Raw genomic sequence first — 10,573 nt, forward strand, 5'->3', positions numbered from 1 at the left:
AGTTAGCAGAATCAAAATGTGCTTAATTCCTTTCAGTCAAATTTTTAAAAAGTTACAGCATCATTAAGAATACTCTTTTTTCTGGTATAGAGAGCTCCAATATGGGGCCACTTTTCAACAACTTTCACCTGTTCACTTATAGTCAACATTCCTAGCACGATTCATATATTTCCATATGAGCTTAACCCTATTTTTGCTTGACTAGAACATTTTGTACACTAAAAAAAGCATCATTCCTTATTATTACAGTATTATTACATTATTTCATGTCATTGACTGCCATATTGTTCTTGTAATCATGCTTGTGTGAACTGCTGCTAGTATGCATCATGAAAATGTGATCATGTTTAGGCCAAAATTAATTAAAAAAATTAACTCTTCACCGTAATGCAAACGCATCTCTGGCATATCTCAGCTAACTTCCCATAACTCATAGACCATAAGTTTGGCATTAATTAGTTTTTGTTAAATTATATTCAGTGGAGATTGGATCTGTTAAAAACAACTTCACATTTTTCATCTTGACATCGCCTGTCACCTGTTGGTTTGTGGGTGCACGTTGCAGCCTCAACTTTAATTCACTAGCACTGTCACAGTTTGCACAGCAAAATGCATTTTGCAAACTATATGTGGCCACTGCACACACTCACACACGAGTGGCACAGCAAGCCATATTATTTATTGAGGTAATTCCATTTAAAATAATTCACAAGACATATAAACTATAAACTTGATCCACTTTTAAGTTCAGTGAAAAAAGAAGGCAGCTAGCCTGTTTTGGCATCCACCTGCCACTTAAAGGGGCAAATAATTATTTGTCAAATTTAAAACATAAAATAAATTACCCTCCTTTATAAGTGTAGCCATGGGAATGAAAACATGTTTTTTGTAATTTGCTGTTAACCTGCTTATTTCTGCTCAGAGGTATTTGAACATTTGTGGTAATAGTCTGTGTGAGCATTTGGGGTTCTGCAGTTTGTGGCTCCTCTGCATTGACCCAAGAAGGTTGCTGCTTGGTTTCTGCACTCTCTTTCGCTCTGCAAAAAAAAAAAAAAAAAATATATATATATATACATATATCTCAGATATATTCAGGGTGAATTAACAAATGCTTATTTTGAAGAAACTGTTTGTCAGCTATCATGCCATGTGCTGCTGACAGGCATAGATGCATCCTGTCATTTGCGCCGATAACCGTATGCTCTCGGTGTTTGTTGGTAGCAGGCGTATGTGGGTTAAACATGTTTGTGTGTGTCTGTGTGTGTGTGTTTGCATTTGAGATGCGTTGCAGGGTTGTGTCTGAGATGCAGCTCAGGTGTCTGTTGGTGTCTGTTGAACGACCTCGCTGCAGGGAACAGGCTATCAGGCTGAGATGGAGGCTATCATGTTAATTACTTTACACACACCCTGCCAGCCAAGCGTGCAACACAAGTGCTGAGCTCACACACACACGGACATGTACACACAAACGCACTGGCACACGCACCTGAGTACATACACAATTAAGCGCGCACACCGATACGCACAAAATCATCCGTCTTTTCCTTTCATTTTGTCGTTTCTCTGTCTTCCTCCCTTTCGCTGTTTGAAGGCCTTGGACATCAATTCCCTTTTGCTTTCAAGAAAGATTGTTTTATATTCTAATCAATTCAACTCTGTCCTGTGAAATTAATTGACATTCATTCAATGATTTGAAATTCCTCCGAGGCTGTTCTTTTGTTTCAGCCTGTCAGTGAGCTGCAAGTGAGATCGGGCTAAATGTTTTGTCATCTCACACTCCAGGGTAAGCTGCTCCAAAGCATGAGCCCGAGGTCAGTTTAACCTCCTCACAGTCCCGTCTCCCGCTGCCTTTACAGTTTGCGAAGGGGATAGGGGAGGGGGATTCAGGATCAGAAACTTGGGTGAAGCCCATTCTTCAGTGGCAGCCTTCATATGTCTGCTCAGGACTATATTTTTTCAGAATCATGTCAGGGGTTTGAAAGGAGGTGTCCGGAGCGCCCGGGCCGAGGAAACAGAGGAGCTGGGGCAGGTTGATGCCTTTAGTTAAATGATGGTGGCACGCAGAGGGATTGCTTTGGGAAGTTGTCATCCATCATGATTTTAGAATGACTCAAAGCTGCACTCGGCTTTTTGGGGTTATGGTCTGGGATCAGTGATTGATGTGAAATGTGTGTGTTTGTTGTGTGTTGGAGAGAGGAGTGAAAAAGAGACTGTGTGTATTTATTTGCTGAAATAAGTTAAGATTGCTCTGTAGTTAAAGACTTCTTCTGGAGAAGTTTAATTTCTTCTCTTTTTGTTTGTTTTATTTTGTTAAAGAAGCTGATGGATTGAAGTCACTCAAAATCAAATGATAACGACTCTCACAATGTGGCAAATTGTCTATACCTACTCATTGTTAAACGCAGTTCATCGCGTGCCTTTTCCTGTGCATGCGTCTGTCCGCTGTTGTATTTCTTTCTTTTTTTTTTTATGCCTGTCCCGTTTGGATCTTTAGCCATCAGAATTGTTGTCTGAGGCTAAGAAAGATGCCTGGCAGATTTACTTTACCAAGTGCATCATCATGGCCTTGCCATACTGGTCCATTGGATTGACATTTATTTTAATTATGTATTTATTTTAATTTTATTTTCGGTTGTTACAGACGGGACAGACATGACTGGGGGATAGGACAGGGAGAAAGAAAGAATGAAAGAAAGAGAGGGAGAGAAAGAAAAATAGAGCAAAGAAGAGATGTTGAGAAAGGGGGGAAGAAAAAAAAAGAAAAACAAACAAACAAAAAAAGATGTTTTATTTCTTTAAGCTGAAGCATCTTGTCTGTCTTTTCCTTTCTCCTGCTTCTTTTTCCAGGTCCAAGTCTCACCCAAGTTAATTCTTCAATTAGTGCGATCCCAATATTCCGGAGAGATCATGGAGAGGGGCTCTTCCAATCAATGTCCAATTAGCCAGGCTCTCAGAGAAGACGGGGGATGACCGCTCAAGCAGTTTTAGAAAAGACAGGGTTAGGGTGAAGGCAGAGGTTCAGAGGAGAAGGTGGAAAAAGGAGGGAATGGGGGCAGCATGAAAGAGCGCTTAAAAGATGGTGAGAAGAAAGGATTCAACGTCTGTAAGTGGGTGGGGGTGAGAAGGGAGCATTGGGGTCTGAGGAGGTGGGTGTAGATGTTAGATGCTCAATCAAGTTGTGTGAGGACAGTGTAATTAATCCATTGAAGATGTCTGATTGCAGATGACTTTGGGAATACCAGAGTGGTGGCTGGGCCTGAGGGAAGGGGGAGGGCCGGAACAAGATGGATGCGGGGATGCAGGGAGAGGAAAAGCGGAAGGGCAAACAGAGAGAGAGAGTGAGATTAATCGAGACACGGGAGATACAGTACCTTTTAAATGAGAAGGATGAGTTTCAGTGACAATGTAAAAAAAATAAAAGTAAAGAAAAAAAAAAGGGGGGGGGGATTGATCATGTGCGGGCTAGGTCGACCATCACTCACAGCGCCGTGGGGGATAAAGACCTCCACCACCAGAAGTCACATGTATGTAAAGGAAGAAGCACGAGGCTTCATGCTCACTTAACTCCGACTTTCTCGCTGCTGAAACACTTTCCTACGAGATAAATGGGTGTATCCTGTTCTAATGCTAATATGCTTTTAAGGTACTATTAGCTGGCAGAGGTTTGCTTTTATTTAATGGACTATTAATTTGTTTGAATGCATTTTGTCTCTGTGGCTACAGTACAGAGTTGTCTTGGCTTAAGCTCAGCTCTTGAGCGGCACGTGATTTACTTACCCAGAGCTATTTGGAGGCTAAGCCTTTATAATCTAATTAAATTTGATAAAGCTGAGCAATCATTAGAATATTATGGTGAGTACTCATCATACTGATAAGGTGATTTAGTTCTATTGTTATTAAATATATTTATTAAGGGTTTTTTTTTTTTTTTTGCATTGCTGTTGGAATATGTTTCAGACTGCATACACTTTGTTGCAGAAGCCCGTGTGGGTTATAGAAAAGCAAATGTTTGTTGTTTTCACAAAGACCGTGATGGTAAACTGTGATGGATTTTCACAAGGCGTCAGTTCATGCGCAGGCTGGTAGAAATTGCTGACAAAAGTTGGATCCTCAAAATGTTTGACTTCTTTCATGGCAGAGAAGATGGGCTGAGTCAAAGGCCCCTTTTCCCCTCTTGACAGCTCACTTCAAATGTGTGTACATGTGGAAAACGGAATAGTCTGTAGTTAGGAAGACAGTGATTTATGTCTACTACTTTTGTTTGAAATTGTGTTTTTTATGTTAAATATGGGGGTTTGTTTCCCCCCCATATTTTTATAAAAAGTATGCTGTGATGGCTGGACTAGAAAAGTCTTGTATTAAACTTGCTTAATATAACAAATTGAATTTAAATGAAACAACTGCTCTGATTCTCCCTACTTTCAGCTTTGACTTAATTGCTATGTTTATAATTAATGAAAAATGTAACCATTGCATAATTTGGGGACTTTTGGGGAAGTGCAAAATAGCAAGTTAAATACCCATTTAAGACTCATTTTTCAACAACATTTGAATGAACTGGAATTACTCGTCACTCACTAAAACATTCAGAACTTGTAGTAATGCATCTCTGCACTTGTGCACTGAAGGTTTTGTGTTTGGGACCAAAACTGACTTCTCAACATGTCTCAAAATGATGTTCTATGTGTGACGTGTGCACAGTGAAGATCTCTGCAGAACCATGTAATCGATGTAGAAGTCAGAATGCTTCCATTTAATAGTCATTAATAATTTAATAGTATTTTTTGTTCATCAGTTAAAATCAGATATAGATACAGTCGCTGAATTCAGAATTATTTTACTTAAAATTACCAGGTCCTGGTTTCCATGTTTATCTGATAGCATCAGACAAGTTGCTGCAGATTTGTCAGCTAAACCACTTTGAGATTATTTAAGCTTTGTGACACGGCACATTATCTTTGTGTGAAGCAGCCATCATAAGATGGGTAGACTGTGGTCATAAAGAGATGGACACAGTCAGCAAAAATGCTCAGGTAGGCTGTGGCATTTAAACAATGCTGAGTCAGAACTAAGGGACCCACAGCCAAGAAAATATCCCTCATACCATCCAAATGGCACAACAGAAATCAAAGCTCATTAGACCAGGCAATTTTTATCCAATCATCAGTTGCCCAGTTATGGTAACCCTGTGCAAATCATAGCCTCAGTTTCCTGTTCTTGCCTGACAGGAGTGTTACGGGGTGGGCTCCTCTTCTTCCAGGTTTGACATGCTGTGCATTCAGAGATGCTCTTCTGTATCCCTTGATTTTAACGAGTGGTTATTTGTGTTATTCTTTCCAATAAAAGTCCTTTTTGCAAGTAAGATTGCAAACACAAACATGTATAAAGTGTTATGTTTGCAAATTCACAGCTTTTGTTTGCTGTTGAGCAGAATCTTTTAGGCTGGCAGAAGTAAGATGGGCCTCTGTTGGCCAGTGACAACTTGGCAAGGGCTCGAGAGATAAAAAAGAAATATGTCTTTCCCGGTCTTTACACCTTCACAGATACTGTACAAAATCAATCCAGGTATACATCAGTTTAAAGCTTTAGATAAACATTTGATTCCATTTATTTTACTTGCAATAAAACATTTTACAGTAGAGCGACTACAGCTTTGATCTCAAATCTTGATTTTACTGCAAAACCATTCTGTTTGGTTACATACTAAAGACATAAAATAATGCCACAATAGCTGAAGGCCAGAACTCAAATCGCATTAAAATTCTAATTTTAACTACAGAACTTAAACAATGTGATCGTTGCAGACTTACAGACTGCACAGTACATTTGTCCAATTGCTGCCACCATCCAGTAAAGATAAGGTAATAAATGAACACTTTTTCCCTCCAGAGCACTGCACAATATAAAATAAGATTAAATAGGATGTTTTGATTGGGCTGTGCTCTCCATTTTCTGTCCTGTATTCATTTACAGGACGAATGACATTTAATAATTAATGCAAAATTCTGGCTTTAATACATTCAATGAATTATTGAAAATGAATATGATACTATTTAGTGGATTGCTTTTTATTTATCTGCATGCTTGGAGTGGCCAAGAATTGTTACAATCACCATGGCAGCAAAAAGGGACTCAGCTTAGCTTTGCACTTGACTGCGACACTGACTTGTATGACAAAGTTTACACATTCGCGACTCAGTGTTGTAGAAAGCTTTTATTAACCCTCACGATAGTTCTATAAATAAATTACCATTTTAATGCAATAATCTAATGATTATTGGAATGAATGTGCACGATGTGTACGCGCAGACATGTTTCAGACGTTGATAACAGCAAAGAGACTGAAACTCGTGTGTGAATAAAAATCCATTTATTTGCTGTGTTTTATACATTTTCTATTTTACTGGTAGATAAAACGAACTGTCATTTCAGAAAGTCTAACAAGTAATTTCACACATAGAGTTATGGTAAAAAGAAAGTTCACTCTGTCAGTGCTAAAGTTTTACATATCAGGGTGTAATAGAAAGTCATCCAGTGCTTTTAAGGGCTTTTAAAAAAAAATAAAACCTCACACGAACAACAACACATGCCATGTTACATCATTATTTATTTAACAAAAACTAAACCAAAATGCAGAAGCTGTGTTAAACATTAGCTTCACCCTACGATCCAGTAGCTTGCTGAACCACCTTTAGCAGTACTAGCTTGCAGTAATTGATCTGTGTGACTTTGTGAAGTCATTTTGGACCACTCTTCTTGAGGTTTGCAGGTTTACACACAACTTTTTCATTAGATAACACGGCGACAGGACTGGAAAGTGAGGAGAGGACGAGCACCAAAAGGGCCTGAGGTCAGAATTTAACCAGTCTGTTTCATTTAGCCTTACAGCAAATAGTTGCCTGCTCAGCCTGTGTGCTAAACCAGCACCCATGCACAGCTCTCTTAAGGTTTCTACTCAGCATTTCAGTAAGGTTGAGGTCTGGACTTTGACTAGGCCAATGCAACACCTCGATTCTTTTCTTTTTCAGCCTTTCTACTGTGAATTTGCTGCTGTGCTTGCGATCACGGTCCTGTTGCATGACATCATTTTGGGCCAAGCTTTAGCTGTCACACAGATGGCCACATATACTCTGGTATACAGAGGAGTTCATGGTTGACTCAATGACTGCAAGGGACCCAGGTGATCTGGCTGCAAAACAACCCTGCTACTGTACAGTCTTACTTCAGAAGAGGATATACAGAAGAGTATGCTACATTTAAACACTGCTTCTGGCTTCAGTTTTTGGGCAGATAAATAATAACTCAGAGTAATGTGTTATGTGTTATTGATAAGATCTGCTAAAGACCAGATGATTTAAAAAAAAATATCCTGAAATGTAAAAACTTCGAAATAAGAGGTTCTTTTGGCCATCACTGTAAGTAAATTCAAGTCCACATGCATCATCATATGGTACAATTTTTACATTAGTGCCATTAAAAAGAAACCTGTTAAAGCATTTCCTAATCTCTATGACATACAAAAAAATTACATCCCCTTGAGTTTAGTTTGGGTGGAACAATGGTGAGGTGGTCTGAATCTGGGCAGCATCCTTTCTGTGCGGAGTGCGTGCTCTCAATGGATGCTCCGGCTTTCCTCCACAGTCCAAAGACTTGCGTGTTAGACTGATTGTCAGTCTGGCTGTAGGTATGAATGTGAGCATGAATGGATGTCTGTCTCCCCACGTTAGCCCTGTGACAGATTGGCAGTCTATCCAGGGTGTTCCCCGCCTCTCGCCCTATGACAACTGGGAGTGGCTTCAGCCCTGTCGTAACCCTGAATTGGATAAGTGAAAGAAAATGGATGATTGTTGGGTATACATCCAGAGGATTTGTAGTCCATTTATTTTGTGAGTGTTTTGCTTTTGCCTCATTGCATAGCAAGTTGATATTTCTGCCACCGCTTAAAAAGCAACAAGCCTGTGAATTCTCTGCAGTCTTGCTCCTAAGCTGTGACTCCTCTCCTCTTCAACAGGCGTGTTTTGATTACTTGAGTAGCAAAATGAACACGTCACCTTAGTCGTTACAACAAAAACACAATCTGAGTACTTTAACTCATTATAGGAACTTGTTGAACCCACCCAGATCGCGATACAGCACGTTGTTTCAATACTCACTATCATCCCTCGTGGCTTGATCTGTAGGGCTCTCTAGTTTGTGAACAGCATCATTTCTGTGCGAGATTGGGGCCACGAGGTCCTGAGAAAAGCTAAAGAGAAAAGATGACAAAATAGAAATTAGTAGAGAGAAAGATAAACAGTAAGATGACAGTTTGAGATAGAGTGATAGGAATATACAAGAAGACTGCAGAGAAAATCATCCAGAGTGGAGAAAAACAGTGACAGGCAGTGGCAGAGTGGTGGGAGAAATGTAACAGACAGACTCAGGGTGAGCGAGGGAGAGGGAGACAGGCAGAGACAGACAGAGGGAGAGATAGACGAGCTGCGTGAGGATGCAGAGAGTGTCCCCCTCTCTCGGCTGCTGCCAGAGGCAAACAGACAGCCTCTCTGCTGGTGGAATGCTAATGCAACAAGCTGCTGCTCTCTTGTCTTCCCGCCCTTCTTTACCTTTCTTCTTCTTTAACTCTCCTCTGTGCAGAAAGTTTAGAGCCTATAAGACAAAAGCATAGACTTTGATAATGGAGACCCTGACCATTTCATATTATTTGCACTTTATGTCGCGCCTGATTTGAACAACCACGCCGATTCCTATTCTCTCTGGAAAGATTAATTTTTGGGGGCTAGTTAGTCGTACGTGAACGTGAGCGTGTTGAGGAGAATCTAAGATGAGTTGTTTTTTTCATCTCTCGTCGTCTTCTCGCCACCCCTGTGTCATACACTGACATCATGTTTGTCTGCAGCTCAGTAACTATGGCTACTGTGGTGTCACTTTTGTGTGTGTGTGTGGGGGGGGGGGGTAGGTGGGTGGGAGGTCAGCATATCGGTGGGGCAGTCGCAGGTCAGTCTGTCAACCTCTCTCTGTCTGTGTCACTGCTAGCTGACCTTTGACCCCCAGCTCTAAGACTCGGTCCAGCCGGAGAGACACAAAGCAGGTTTTTTTTCTCGCGACGATAAATGTCTCCTGGCATTATCTTCCAGCCACTTTGTTCTTCCATCATTTAAGACGTTCACATTACACAGAGAAATGGCCGCAAGTAAAAGACAGCGGCTATTTGTCCTCCGGAACTCCAGCGCATTTCCCTGCTGCGGCGACGGTCATCAGTTCTCAACTTTCAGGCAGGACATAACCTTGAGTGGAGCAAGTGGGTTGAGCATGCACCCCACCCCCCACCCCTTACTCTACGCCCCGACACGAAAAACCACACTCGCGGTCTGTGTTTGTCTGTCTGCGTGGAGATGGCAGGTTCTGAGAAATGGTGGCACGCTCTGAAGTGTGATCCATTTAGATAGCAGCGAGGTTCTCTCCCTGTGCACATGCACACACTTAGCTAAACACACGCAAGACACCCAGACACAGAGCATGCGTGCGCTTCCAAACACACAAAACGACGTGCACATGGGCACAAAGAAACAGAAACAGATCTCCCTGCTCCATATACCCACACACACTCACACACACACTCACACACACACACACACACACACACTATATGCAGCAGTCTCTTGACATGCACTTGCTTGGTTGACAAGTCATCTCAGATAAGCTTGAGTGGCAGGTAGGGAGTGTTGACTACCAGTGTGTGTAGAACACTCTGCTCGATATCACAAGCTTATGATTATTGTGTAGTATTTATTTCATCAGATTTATATTATTTACTTCTAAAATAACAGGAACTCATTTCTTAACAGATATGGAGGATAGTATTTTTTTTTCCTCATCTCGCGCTTACTGTTCAGTTCATGTGGTATTGGGTTTATTTCTTTTTTCCCCCTCGGTTTCATTTTGGTTGTTAATTTCCCTGCCACCTTTTTCTATCTCAGTTCAAACATATTGCACTGCCTCCGTCATCTAGAGAGAATCTTGTCAGTTTTTTGGCAGCAGATGTATGTTCAAGCTATATTTTGAGGATTCAGGCCTTGTATACCCTCCTGCATTCACTCCTCTTCTCTGCGCTCCTCTCTATCCCCAGGCCTCCCCGTGCTCCATTCCTCTATTTTCTTATCTACTTTCTTCTCCTACTTGCTCCTCTATGTCATTGCCAAATCTCTCCTGTCTGCTCTTCTCTGTCTTCTCCTCTCCCTCTTTCCTAACTCTCTCCATTTCTTTTACGCAGCCTCTTCTCTCTCTATCAGTCTCTCTATTCTGTGACTGCTCTTGCTGGTCCCCCTGTGGCACACCGTGTCGTGTCCCTAATTTATTTATAATTAGTGCTCTTTGTCGGGATGCGCCGGGAATGTTAAAGTACACGCCACCTCGCTCTGGATACAAATGGGCTGATGTTCCTCCATCCTTTCTGCCCGCCCCAGCTGCCCCACCGACACGGCCACTGGGATGGACAGATCTTACATCTCAAAGCCAGACACAGGTTCTTAAAATTATAACGACTCCACAGAGGAGGAAGCTGTGCGCTGCAGGG

General features: G+C 41.4%; 1 long non-coding RNA gene across 1 annotated transcript; it reads left to right on the plus strand.

Annotated features, from left to right (window-relative positions):
• Positions 1-3,899: 3,899 nt before the first annotated feature.
• Positions 3,900-10,573, plus strand: LOC120720001. Its single transcript, XR_005692770.1, has 2 exons — positions 3,900-6,850; positions 7,029-10,573. It is a non-coding gene; the product is annotated as an uncharacterized LOC120720001 (long non-coding RNA).

Source organism: Simochromis diagramma, unplaced genomic scaffold (genome assembly GCF_900408965.1).
Source record: "Simochromis diagramma unplaced genomic scaffold, fSimDia1.1 OVJJ01000344.1, whole genome shotgun sequence".
In the NCBI taxonomy this organism is placed as follows: domain Eukaryota; kingdom Metazoa; phylum Chordata; class Actinopteri; order Cichliformes; family Cichlidae; genus Simochromis; species Simochromis diagramma.